At 45.9% G+C, this 12,944-nt stretch overlaps 1 long non-coding RNA gene across 2 annotated transcripts in view; it reads left to right on the top strand.

Moving 5' to 3' along the window:
• The window catches only part of LOC132665554 (uncharacterized), a 30,534-nt gene extending 21,862 nt beyond the window's left edge, over positions 1-8,672 (top strand). For both annotated transcript variants that reach the window (XR_009604175.3, XR_009604176.2), the window contains one exon: positions 8,111-8,672. This is a non-coding gene — a long non-coding RNA (uncharacterized LOC132665554). The remainder of the gene's footprint in view (positions 1-8,110) is intronic.
• The last annotated feature ends 4,272 nt before the right edge of the window (positions 8,673-12,944 follow it).

The raw sequence follows: 12,944 nt of genomic DNA on the forward strand, positions 1-12,944 counted from the left end.
GATTGTATCCCAGGCTATGAGTCAATCATGATTAGTCTAAGCTAGTCACAACAATCCTGTTCTCTTTTGCCTTTCCAGACTCCCTTGCAGTCAGGAATGGTCTGGTGGCCTTAAAATATGTCTGTAAATTTTTTTGACACCCTCCTTTTGAAAAGGTGGAAATTCATCCCCACAACCTTGAATGTAGGCTAGACTTAGTGACTCATTTCAAAGAGTGACTTCTGAGGGTAGGTCATGAAAACCATTGTTGCTGTTACCTTGCTCTCTTAGATTATTACTTGCTCTCGGGGAAATTAACCACCATAGTGTGAGGACACTCAACAGCCCTGTGGAGAGGCCCACATGGGAGGAACTAAGTCCTGCCACTAGTAGCCAGCACCAACATGCCAGGCATGTGAGTGAGAGACCTGGAAAGTGGCTCCAGCCCCAGTCAAACCTTTGAATGTGGGCCAACATTTTGACTTGCAGCATCAGCCAGAGATATCTTTGTATTAATCATATATTTTTAAAGATTTGATTTATTTATTTTTTAAACATTTATTTATTTTTGAGGGAGAATGCACATAAGCAGGGGAAGGGTGGAGAGAGAGAGAGAGAGAGAGAGAGAGGGAGAGAGAGAATCCAAAGCAGGCTCTGTGCTGACAGCAGAGAGCCTGATGTGGGGCTTGAACCCACAAACGACAAAATCATGACCTGAACTGAAGTCAGATGCTTAACTGACTGAGCCACCAGGTGCCCTAAGATTTTTTAAGTAATATCTACACTCAATTTGGGGGTTGAACTTACAACCCTGAGATCAAGAGTCACATGCTCTACCAATTGAGCCAGCCAGGCACCCCTATATTAATCATATTTTAACTTTTCTATATTTTATGATGTTTAAACATCTTTGGGGGGCCTTGCTGGCTGGTAAAAGACTGCCCCACCCAGGGCTAGCTAATTCCCAGAGACAGTAAACAACCTGTTGGTGAGCCCACCTTTTATGTACAAACCAACCAATCCTGAGTCCATACCCCCCTGACACTTCTTTATCTAACTCATATACCAAGCTAATATTTCCCTTGACTTAGATCATCCCAAAGCCAGGTACTAGACAACTAGGGACAGCCCCTGTGCCCTGGAGCCCACTGGAATTACCCAAACTACCCAAACATTACCCTGCCTTTCCTTGCCTATCCCACAGAAACCCTAATGAAGGTTATGGCCTTGGCTTTCTCTTGCTCCTTTCTGCCTCCTGACCAACACTGGTGCTTCCCCCTATGGCCCCACACACATGCTGTGCCTCTTGTTTCTAGGAGAACTGTGAGTAATGTTAAACTTTTCTTTCAGTGGCATCGAATTCTCCATGTCATCATGTAGTCATCTTTATAAATGAAGACACAGGCACAAATCACCCCTAAGAGATCCTGATTCAGAACCACCAAACTACACCATCCCCAACTGACCCACAGAAACTGAGAGATAGGAAAATATTTATGGCAGTGTTAAGAATCTAGGTTTGGGGTTATTTGTTCCCCAGCAATGGGTAACTAATATGAACGTTCATGTAACCTAGTTCTGACTAGTAAGACATAGGGAAAGTATGCTAGGGTGCTTCTAGGAAGCTTTCCTCATAAAAGGATCAAAAGGGAGAGGAGAGCTCAGGGGTATTACCCTCCTTAAACAAGGATGATACTTATAGAAATGACAGCCATCTTGGGACCATGAGGCCCTGGAAATAAGGTTAGAGGAGTGAAAAAGTAGAAAGGACCTGTGTTGGGGCGCCTGGATGGCTCAGTTGGTTAAGCGTCCAACTTTGGCTCAGGTCATGATCTTGTGGTTTGTGAGTTCGAGTCCCACATCAGGCTCTGTGCTGACAGCTCAGAGCTCGGAGCCTGATGCCTGCTTTGGATTCTGTGTCTCCCTCTCTCTCTGCCCCTCCCCTGCTCATGCATGAGCTCTCAATCTCTCTCTCTCTCTCTCTTTTTCTCTCTCTCTCTCAAAAATAAGTATTAATTTTTTTTTTTTTTAAAAGGACCTGTGTCTTTATAACATCATTAAGCAGGTGGACTAATTCTATGCCCACCTGCATCCAGATTTGCAGACAAGCAAGCAATCAATGTGGTTATGGTTTAAGCTACTGTATCCTACAACTTGCAGCTTAATGCATCCCTAACCAATATGGTCCGCATGCACAATAGCAACTCACTTAACTGGAGTAACTTGTGCAATGACTTCATCTATCTACAAGCTGAAATGAAGCTAAAAGGCCAACTGAGTACCAAAACCAACACCACAATGTCCATACCAAGCACCTTACTCTCAGATAAGCTTTCCCTCATGTTTACTCATAGCCTTTTAGCTTTTACTTTAGACACAATTCTAACAAGCATTTCTAAGGTGTCTTCTTGGGCCACAGTAGCTTGGAAATAAAATTCAATTCAATAATCAATCATTTGCTATTGTGCAAAGCACTGTGGGAGGCCCTGCTTGACACTGTGTATCCATGAATGAGTTTTAAGAGAGTGAACAACATGATCTCATTGGTCAAAGTAACTTGGCCTGTAAAGTAGAGACCAGAGCGAGCCTGGAAAAAAGAAAAGAGAAAAGTTGCTAGTGAATGCCAATCTATTAAGAAAATATATGTTTAAAAAGTATTTTTCCATGGAAAATTCCATTAACAGGACAAATCACTATAACTCTTCTTAATTGTTGCTAATACTGGTTTTCCAAAATACTCCACATACTTGTATGCTTTAACTTCCTGAATCCCTTAAAAGTTTTCACAAGGAAATAGTGTGCCAGGCCTGGATCTGAGTTCAGAAGAAATGCAGAATGTAGCAATGCTAAGATATCCTGGTGCACAATTATTCTACCTGTATAGATGGGAATCTGAGGCCCAGGGGGAGGGAACAGCCCGGAGTGACACAGTAAACTAGTGGCAGACTGAGGACTAGAACTCAGAATTCTGAACTTTCCCTTTCTCCAGTCAGTGAGGAAGGTAACAGTCATTCCCTCAAACCACCCAGACATTTTCTCTTGTAAGGAGGAGAGTCTTCACCCTGCGCTGTCAGCTTCTCCCCACCACCCCCCACCCCGAGTCAGGAAGCTCTGCCTGCCCAGGATTTTCCTGTGTGTGGGAAAGAAACAGAATGGGCAGATAAATCCTCTGAGGCTTGTTTTCAAGTACATGAGGCCCTCTCCCTGGCCTCAAGGCCCTGGCCAAGATGACCAATCCATTGACATGTGTTTTTGTGTGTTTCTAAAAGTAATTCAAAAGGATGTCTGTGCATCCCTGAAGCACAAGGCTGGACATGGTAGGGGAGGAGAGTATGGGTCATTGTTCCTGAGCACAGGGAGCTGCCTTAGTTTGGGTCCTCCCAGAAGCAGACCCTAAAACAAATATTTAAGTGTCAGGAATCTATCTGGGAAGTGAACCCAGGGAATCCCTGTCAGGGAGTGGGGAAGCGAGACAGGGAGTGGAAGTGAGCCAGTAGGGGAAGCATTATCAAGGCAGTTACTGTGGTGAACAACCAGAGCTCAGCCCTACTAGGGACCTCCCAGAGACCGTGTAGGCCATACCTCAGCCATCCCAACCAAAGGGTTAGGGAGCTGGGTTGTCTATCCACCAATTTTCTATCCTTCGATGGCCAAGGGCTACTTCTGGGGGTGCCAATTCTTGGCACTTCCAGTGTGCTCCTGAGGCCAGAACAACACCATCAGGCATTCAGTGAGCAGCCTTTGGTGGGTAGAGGTGATCGTCCATGGGATAGGGGCTATGTCTGCTCCAGGAGTTGACCACTAATTAGTTTTACATTCACAGGAAAAGGTGGACACAGGCCCAGGAGACATGTCTCTCCCTCTGGGGAAGGATGTGAAGGGTGTGTACTGCAACAGCAGGGGCTTTTTCCTGTCCAGGCCTCCATCACCCCTTTCTTCTCGTGTCAGGGAGCCACATTTCTGTGATAGTCAGCTAGTATGCATGAATATCCATCTCTTCCTCTTTGAGGCCCAGCTAGACCATACTTCCCAGTCTCTCTTGTAGTTAGGAGGGGCCATGTTCTCAGACAATGAAATGTGAGCAGAAGGGATGTGCACCTCTTCCAGACTCGGGCCAAAAAGCCCCTCCACATACTGTCGTTTTTCTTTCTTTCCCTTTCTGTGGCCAATTTAGAGGCCAATGGTAGAACGTCTTTAATGATGCTTTGGAGGAAGATGATATCATGCAAATTACTGCACAAATCAGTACTGCTATTTGGCGTTAGTTCTAGGAGGAAAAAGGAACTAGGAAGCACTTTGCCTCTTGATCCAGGCAGAGGGAACAGCATGGGCAAAGGCCACGGGGCAGGAAAGAGAAACCCAAAGCAAGCCAGTGTAATGAACACTGGGAGAGCAATGAGGGACAGTGACATGAGAGGAAGGTGCATGATCCTGATACAAGATTAATGGGTTTGTGGGAGGTTATTTGATGGGTTTGGGACAGACACAGCCTTGGCAGCCTCCCCATCACAGGGGCAGAGCATCAGTTTAAGAAACCAGATTATAACTAGGAGGGGCTGAACCTAGTAACTTAAAATTTGTGTGTGGCTTAGATAGTCATGGAGTTGAGTGGGCTCCATGCCTGGAGTCCCCTGTCCCAGAGTCAGGGCCCCCTGCCCCTCCCAGTGAGGGAAGGGCTTTTCTGTGTTCCAGTCACAGCCCAGCCTCACCTTAAAGGATCATTCCCAGGTCACCTAGCCTGAATTTGGTGAGTCCTGAAATCAGGTGGCCCAGAACCTCTCTTGGGCTGAGTTCCTCTCATCCTACACAAATGACTCTCCAATATCAGACCTACAGGCTCTTCTTGTGGGCTAGCCTGGGAACCTCACCACATCGTTTTGTTAAACCTCAAGTGACTGACTTACTAATGAAGTGTTGGGCCGGAGCTGCTTGCCTGACCTCCGGGGCTGCTTTTTGCCTGCCCCACCCCCTCCCCCAAAGCAATGTCCCCTCGGGAAATGCAGCTGACCCAGCTGCATCCGTGGGAAGGCCTGGCCCCCACACCTCACCCTCCTAGCCCTGCTGAGGCCTCAGGAAATGACCCTTTTAGCAGCCACGAGCGATCCAGAGGACAATGACAGAGGGACGGAAGCCTGTTTGTCTCAGCTAACTTGTCCCCTTGGGTGGATGCCAGCTGCTGGAAATACAAAACTGAAGATTCAGTGGGAAAATATATTTTTTTTAAAAAACAGACAATCCTATGGGCTTTAGCCAACTTCTGAGGCTCTGAGGGATTTTGTTTTCTTTAAGTGTGTGTGTGTGTGTGTGTGTGTGTGTGTGTGTGTGTGAGTTTAAAACATAAGGCTCAGAGCATCAAAGACTCTAAAGTTTGGAAGATCAGCTGTCCCACCCAAGCTGCAGGCCCCCCTGTGACATCTGTCTTCGTGTGGCTGGGCCCCACCTCTCCACACCATTGTTAATCACATCACTCGGCTCTGGCACTGTCCCCACCCCACCTCCACTCACCACCTAGAAGCCCAAGAGCCCTTCTCAAACCCAAATCAAGTCACCCCTTCTAGGGCTCTGCAGGCCAGCTCTGCCTCAGCTCCAAGGGGCTTCCTCACCACCCTCTTTGAAACAGCACCTCTGAATTGTTCTCTCTCAGAGCACTCATTTTTGCTCTTAACCCCATCTGGAGTGATCTGGTTTGTTTACACATGCCCGGTGCATAATACATATTCAGTAAATGTTGACTGACTGAATGTTTTTCAGTGGTAGTTGCATTCAGATCAGAGTTGGCTCAGAGAATCCAGTGTTCATTGTATTGCAACAAACATTTTTATTGGCTACAAACTGCGCCAGGGCCGGGAGGCAAATCAATCAGGAATTCCACTCATTTATTTACTCATTCATTTAGAGGGTAGAGCCCTGTATAGGTAGTGATTCCATCTGGGGTTGGGTGGGGGGGGGGGGGGCAGAGAACAGCTGGAAAACTTCATGGAAGAGGGGATATGGATTTTCCATCAAAAGAGAAGCCAAATGGGATGGTGGCCTGTCCAACTTGAAGGAACTGTCTCGTTTGGAAAGTGTGAATGTGAATGTGTTTAAAAAAGGAAGAGAACCATGGAGTGTGGAATTTGATTTATTCCCACTTTGGACTGCCAGGGAAGGCAGAGACCTGGTTTTATGTGGGGCTGTAGAGGGGACACTCAACCTTGTTTGCTGAAACAACGGAGGGATGAATGTAAAGGGCTGAAGTGGGGAGGGGGTGAAGTTGTTCTGTTGCCGTGGAGGCCTTGAATGGCATGCTAGGCAGCCCGGATTTTCCTCTATGGGCAAGAGTCTAATAAAAATAATGATTTTGAGAAGCCTGTTTTAAGGCTGATGTCAGTGACTCCTGAATTCCAGTTCTCTAGTGATGCAGACTACCACAAGATGCTTCTGGAAAATACAGTTGCCTGGGACCCATCTTGGGAGAATCTGATTCTCTGTAAGCTGGAGTTGGGGCCTGGTCATCTGCATTTTTATAACCTTTCCACACGTTCTCATCATTTACCAGGTTTGGTGACCACTGAGGCTCAGAGAGGTGAAGGCGTGTGTCCAAGGTTACCCAGCCAAACAGTGGTAGGTGGGGGGCCTTTGACCCAGGTCCATGTGGCCCTCCGTGTTTACCTGCTTCATCTGCAGCCTCCCTCTGGACTAGCTCCTTTCTCCAGTTTTCTTTTCTCCTGGATGCAAGAATCTGGGCCAGGGCTGAGGCTGCTGGCCCTGTTCTCCCTTCCCCTCCCCACCCCCAGCCTCAAAGGTCAGGTACCTCCCAGCCTCCTGCGGGCATGTCCATTTATGGCTCTGTTGTTCCAAAACGTGGCCAAATTTATAAACTCCCCCTTCCCGGAGACACGAAACAATTTGTGCAGAGTATAGTGCGGGGGCAGAGCTAGGAGCTTCATCCGGGGCTTGGACTGCAGCCCTGGCCCAAGCCCAATAAGCTTTGGCATTGGCCAGGCTGCAGTCCCTCCCTGGGCCTCAGTTTCTCCACCTATAGAGCAAAGGAACTGGACTAGATCATTCCTGAAGTCCTTTCTAAGTTTAGACACATCCAATTTACTGCTTACAAATGACAATTTCCTAAATCCACGGGCCCAGTAATTGTAAAAGATGGGCTGGAGGATGGACTGTAGCCTCTAGGCTCTTTTGCATTGCTTCTTTTCTTTCTTGCTTGCTTGCTTGCTTGTTTTAAGTTAAAAAATTATCCAAGGAGGGGCGCCTGGGTGGCTCAGTCAGTTGAGCATCCGACTTCGGCTCAGGTCATGATCTCACAGCTGGTGGGTTCGAGCCCCACAATGGGCTCTGTGCTAACAGCTTGGAGGCTGGAGCCTACTTCGGATTCTGTGTCTCCTTCTCTCTCTGTCCCTCCCCTGCTCGCACTCTGTCTCTCTCTCAAAAATAAACATTAAAAGAAATCTAAAAAGTTTTTTTTCAATGTTTATTTTTGAGAGATAGAGACAGAGCATGAGTCGGGGAGGGGCAGAGAGAGAGAAAGGCACAGAATCTGAAGCAGGTTCTAGACTGAGCTGTCAGCACAGAGCCGGATGCGGGGCTCGAACCCACAAACCATGAGATCATGACCTAAGCTGTTAATTGTCTGGCACTTAACCAACTGACCCACCCAGGCACCCCTCATGTTTTCTTTTCTTTAATTTTTTTTTTTTTTTTTGCTAATATTCCATTGTACAGATATGCTACATTTTGCTTGTTCATTTGCCAGTTGGTGGACTCTAGGAGTGTATCCAGTTTGAGGCTATTAGGAATAATATTGCTATGAATGTTTGCATGCAAGTCTTTATGTGGGTATGTGTTCTCATTTCTCTTGGGTGGATACCTCATTCCCAACCTTTTAAACTGCTCTGGCATCCTTCAGTGGAAGGACACACTCTGGTGTTGTAACCAGTCCTCCATCAATGGACATTTAGATTGTTTGCGAGGTTTTTATTCTCACAAACCCTGCTGCTCTGTGCTTCTTTGCCCCTCCATCTCTGGATGCATGTGCAAGAAGAGAGATGGTTGGGTTATAGAATATGGACATTTTACATTTGTTGAATTGTTCCCAAATCATCCTCCATGACACTTTTGCCTTCTCTTCTCTTCAAAGGAACAAGAATGGCGTGTGTGAGAGAATCCACTATAAAGTTATCACCATGACCCCTACCCTTCCCATTGAGCCGGAGGGACTGGACAAGGAGACAGGCCACTTCTGGATAAAAGTCCCTAGGTGTGGCAGTCACAAGATAACTGAGGTCAAGCAGGAGAAAGCAGAGGCTGTTATAAGGACTAGAACTCTTCCTCCCAAGTTCTCCTTTGCAAGCATATAGGTAATGAGCTCTCTGTCACTGGAAATATGCAAGTGGAACCTGGCCAATCATTTGGCAGAGGCTGTAAAGGAGCTCTCAAAATCTGATGGGAAACTGGGCTGTATGGCTTCTGAGCAGCAGTTTGGCTAAGGGGTTAAGAACATGGGCTTAGCTGGCAGTGGCCTCTGGTTTAAACCCCAGCTCTGCCATTTCCTAGCTCTCTTCCTTCCATCTTCAGGTAACCACGATTCTGACTTCTATCATCACAGATTTATCTTGCCCATTCTAGAAATTCATACAAATGTCATCACGCTGAACATTCTCTTGTATCTGGCTTATTTCATTCAATATTATGTTCATGAATTCCTGAGGGTTTTTTTTTTTTTTTTTCAAATCTCCCTCCATTCAGTAGGGGACACTCACCAACATTTCATCTTTCATTAATTTCTTCCATCATTGAGTCACTCATTCAACAAATATTTCTTGAGCCCTTGCTGTGTGGGGAGGGCTGGCCAAACAGAGTAACCCATGGCAAAGACTGATGAACTCTGGGTCTCCCAGAATGTTCTTTGACTCAAAACTATTTTGGATACAAATTACAATGGTGAGAGCCCTACTCTGAACTACCGCAGTACCAGGTAGAATCCCCAATAGACAGAGGCTGCACAGCTCAGGCTCTGGCATCCATACACGGGCACTTAGTTGGTGCTTCATAGAAAATGGCTACAACTGTTCCCTTGGCACAGAAGCACTGTAAGGAGCAGAGACCTCCTCTTTTCTTTTTTTTTAAAGTTTGTTTATTTTGAGAGAAAGAGAGAGCACACACGTGAGTGTGAGCCAGGGAAGGGCAGAAAGAGAGAGAGCAAGAGAGAGAATCCCAAGCAGGCTCGTGCTGTCAGCACAGAGCCCAACAGGGGGCTCAATCCCACAAACAGTGATCATGAGCTGTGCCAAAATCAAGAGTCAAGAGTCAGAAGCTTAACGGACTGAACCACCCAGGCGCCGCCCTCCTCTTTCCCAATCCTTCACCGGACCTATATGTCCGGTACCATTTCAATCTACATTTGCCAATGAGGAAAGGATGCTCAGAGAGGTGAGGTAACTTTCCTGAGGTTGCACAGCTAATGAGTGGGTGAGCCTGAGATTCAAACCCAGTCATGCTGAGTGTCAAGTTTGAGCTTTCACCTCTGCTATGGGGAATCAGCTGATGCCTCCTCACCCTTCCTTTAAGCCAGAATCCCTCTGGACAAAGGTTGTGAACTTTGCTTTGCCATTTCTTGTTGTCTTTCTTCCACTTTTGGGGGGGGTCAACCCAGGATGTTTTCCTGGTCTTGGATTTTGTCTGTTTCAGCTTAAAATCATATTGGAGAGGGTAGGGAGAAGCAGAACTCACCAACAGCAACTCCTGCCCTGCCCAGCACCCTGGGCCTGGGTTCTAGGTGATCTTACTGCAATTTGTCCCCCACCATCCTGCTTCTTGCAGACTGTCTACCTTGGGATCCCCCTGGACCCTCACTCTAAGGTTCTATTAAGTGATCCCTAACGGCAGCATTTTCCTAAGTGATAGGCACAAGATTATACATCTGGGCTAGTTGTTACCAACGCCCTGACTCACCCAGCTCATTCCCATGAGTGAATGAGCCTTTCATTTCAACTGCTGGCTTTTAAAGGGCCACGCATCCATTTTTCCAACCACGTAAAAAAGAAAAACGTGGTTCAAAGAAGTAGTTAAGTTTTCTCCATGGGAGCAAATTTTCCAGGGAAGAAAATGTCAATCTTATAATACAATTGAGTGGCCTTCAAAAAATATTTTTTTAGCACATGAAAGTGGAGCTTCTGTGATAGAAGGAGGAGGGTTTTGGTTGCTGAGTGACACAGGTTCCCTCTCACTCCTTAGCTACCCACTTCTCTGTGACACTTAATGTTTCCACTGGATGTGGAACCCAGTTTGAGAACCTCTGAGAACACCCTGGCCCAGGAATCGAACCCTGGGTCTGAGCCCCAATGTCATGCTTCATTAGTATGTGACCTTAGAAAAGGGAGTGGCTTCTCTGGACTCAGTTTTCCCATCTGGGAAATAGCACAGTTGTACTAAATATAAACTTCTTTCTAGTTCCAAGATTCTGTGTTACTGGGGAAAATTTAGTATGAAGCAGTAAACTGTTGGAAATACAGACTTGTGGAAAAAAGAAACAAAGTTCTCTTGTTTGAGGACATCCAGTAAGAAACCAACGGCTATAAAAGTGCTGTCTAGGGTCGCCTGGGTGGCTCAGTGGGTTAAGCATCTGACTCTCTCTCTTTTTTTTTTAATGTTTATTTATTTTTGAGAAGGGGGAGGGGCAGAGAGATAAGGAGATAGAGAATCTGAAGCAGTCTCCACACTATCAGTGGAAAGTCCAATGTGGGGCTTGAATCCATGAACTGTGAGATAATGACCTGAGCCAAAGTCGGACACTCAATTGACTGAACCACCCAGGCACCCCAAATGCTTGACTCTTGGTCATGATCTTGTGGTTTGTGGGCTCGAGCCTCGCCTTGGGCTCTGTGCTGACAGCACGAAGAAGCTTGCTTGGGATTCTCTTTCTCTGCCCCTCCCCAGCTCAGGTGAGTGGTCTCTCTCAAAATAAATAAATAAGCATTTTTAAAAAGTGTTTTCTTTTTTTTTTTTTTAAATTTTTAAATGTTTTATTTATTTTTGAGAGAGAAAGACAAGAGTGTGAGCAGAGGAGGGGCAGAGAGAGAGAGGGAGACACAGAATCCAAAGCAGGCCCCAGGCTCTGAGCTGTCAGCGCAGCACAGAGTCTGATGCCGGGCTCAAACTCACAAACTGCAAGATCAGGACCTGAGCTGAAGTCAGACACATAACCGACTGAGCCACCCAGGCACCCCCCCCCCCAAAAAAAAAGTGCTTTCTGAGTAGAGGTGCTGTGGGTCTCCTTGCATGAATTGATAAATAAAGGTCAACAGTTTCATTTGCTTCATTGTTAGAAAGTAGGTTAATGGGTGCCTGGGTGGCTCAGTCGGTTAGGTGTCTTGACTCTTGATTTTGGCTCAGGTCATGATCTCAAGGTTCATAGGTTCGAGCCCCATGTCAGGCTCCATGCTAACATCGCAGAGCCTGCTTGGGATTCTCTCTCTGCCTCTCCCCGATTCATGCTCTCTCTCTCTCTTTCTCAAAATAAATAAATAAACTTAAAAAAATTTTAAGAAGTGGGTTAAGTCAAATCATTATGCCGTACAGCTTAAACTTATTCAGTGCTGTACGTCAATTACATCCCAATAAAACTGAAAAAAATGGGGATAATATTAAAGTGTTGAGAAAAATAGTACTCAGGAAAAATGTTCTCATAAATCAATGCAAAAAGTCACTAATGTCATTACCATATGTGGCAAGGGGAAACACTCTAGGGGGAAAAAAAAAGAAGAAAGTAGGCTAAAGTTGTCCCCTGCTATCCCATCTGTGTAAATGATTTGTCAGTAATCCTTCTCTCATGCTGATTATATGAAACATACTAAGTAATGAAAAATCAAACAACATTAATATAGGAAGATACTGAACATCAGACAATTTAAAAAAAATGAAACATGCACTGCAGCCTGGATAACCAATTATTCCTCTTTGCTTAGATTGATTGGTTTCTTGGGACACAGGGCTTCTAGTGCTAAAACCAGGAAAATCCCAGGCAGACTGGGATGAGCTGGTCACCCACCTGACATATCACAGTTACTTTGTGCTAGACACTGTTCTGAACATTTTTCACATATTAACTTCTTAGATCTGCATCACACCCTTATAAGGGAGGTGCTATTATTATCTCTAGTTTGTAGATCCTCAGGGGGAAACTGAAGCTCAAAGAGGTAAGTGGCTTTTCCAAGGTCACACAATTGGTTGGAGGCATAGCCAAGATAAAAACCCACCCCATAAGTCTCTGATGCCTGTAACTGCTAATATCACATCAACTTGCTCCTAAATTGTGTCTTTGGCAAATCACAGAGCTGTGGCCAGTCTGTGACCAAGGCCAGCCAGGTACTCGGGAGACCCAGGCCTATCAGCTTCTTTGTATCCTGGCTTCCAGCTTGGTGAAATAAGGGGGCTGGTTGGGAACAATTTTTGTAAGCAGGAGAACTTGTCAGACAATCGGGACCCCAATATATAAAACAGACCATAGTCACAAAATTTACATCGTCAGCATTTAGCTGGAAATTCTTTATGGTGTACAGAATTCCTGAAACTCTGCTCCATAGCCTGAGGCTTTCAGAAACAGAGTGTGAAAACTTGTGGCTTAATTGCTCTCTAAGGACTTTTGGGGCTTCAAAATTAAATCCAACTTTTAATTGAAACATTTCATTCGTTCATGCCACAAAAATGTTTGAACTGCGGAAGATTTGCCAGGTGCTGGTCCAGGCACTGGGGCATCAGAGATGAGCTGGACCAGGATCTCTCCACTCTGGCACTATTATTATTTGGGGCTGGGTAATTCTTTGTCTTGTCTTGTACCTTGCAAAATGTTTAGCAGCATTCCTGGTATCTACTCACTAGATGCCAGTAGCTCCTGCCCAGTGTGACAGCCTAGAATGTCTCCAGACATTGCCAAATGACCCGGGGCAGGGGGTAAAAATCAACCCTGGTTAAGA

The sequence above is a fragment of the Panthera onca genome, chromosome D3 (assembly GCF_046562875.1).
Source record: "Panthera onca isolate mPanOnc1 chromosome D3, mPanOnc1 haplotype 2, whole genome shotgun sequence".
In the NCBI taxonomy this organism is placed as follows: Eukaryota; Metazoa; Chordata; class Mammalia; order Carnivora; family Felidae; genus Panthera; species Panthera onca.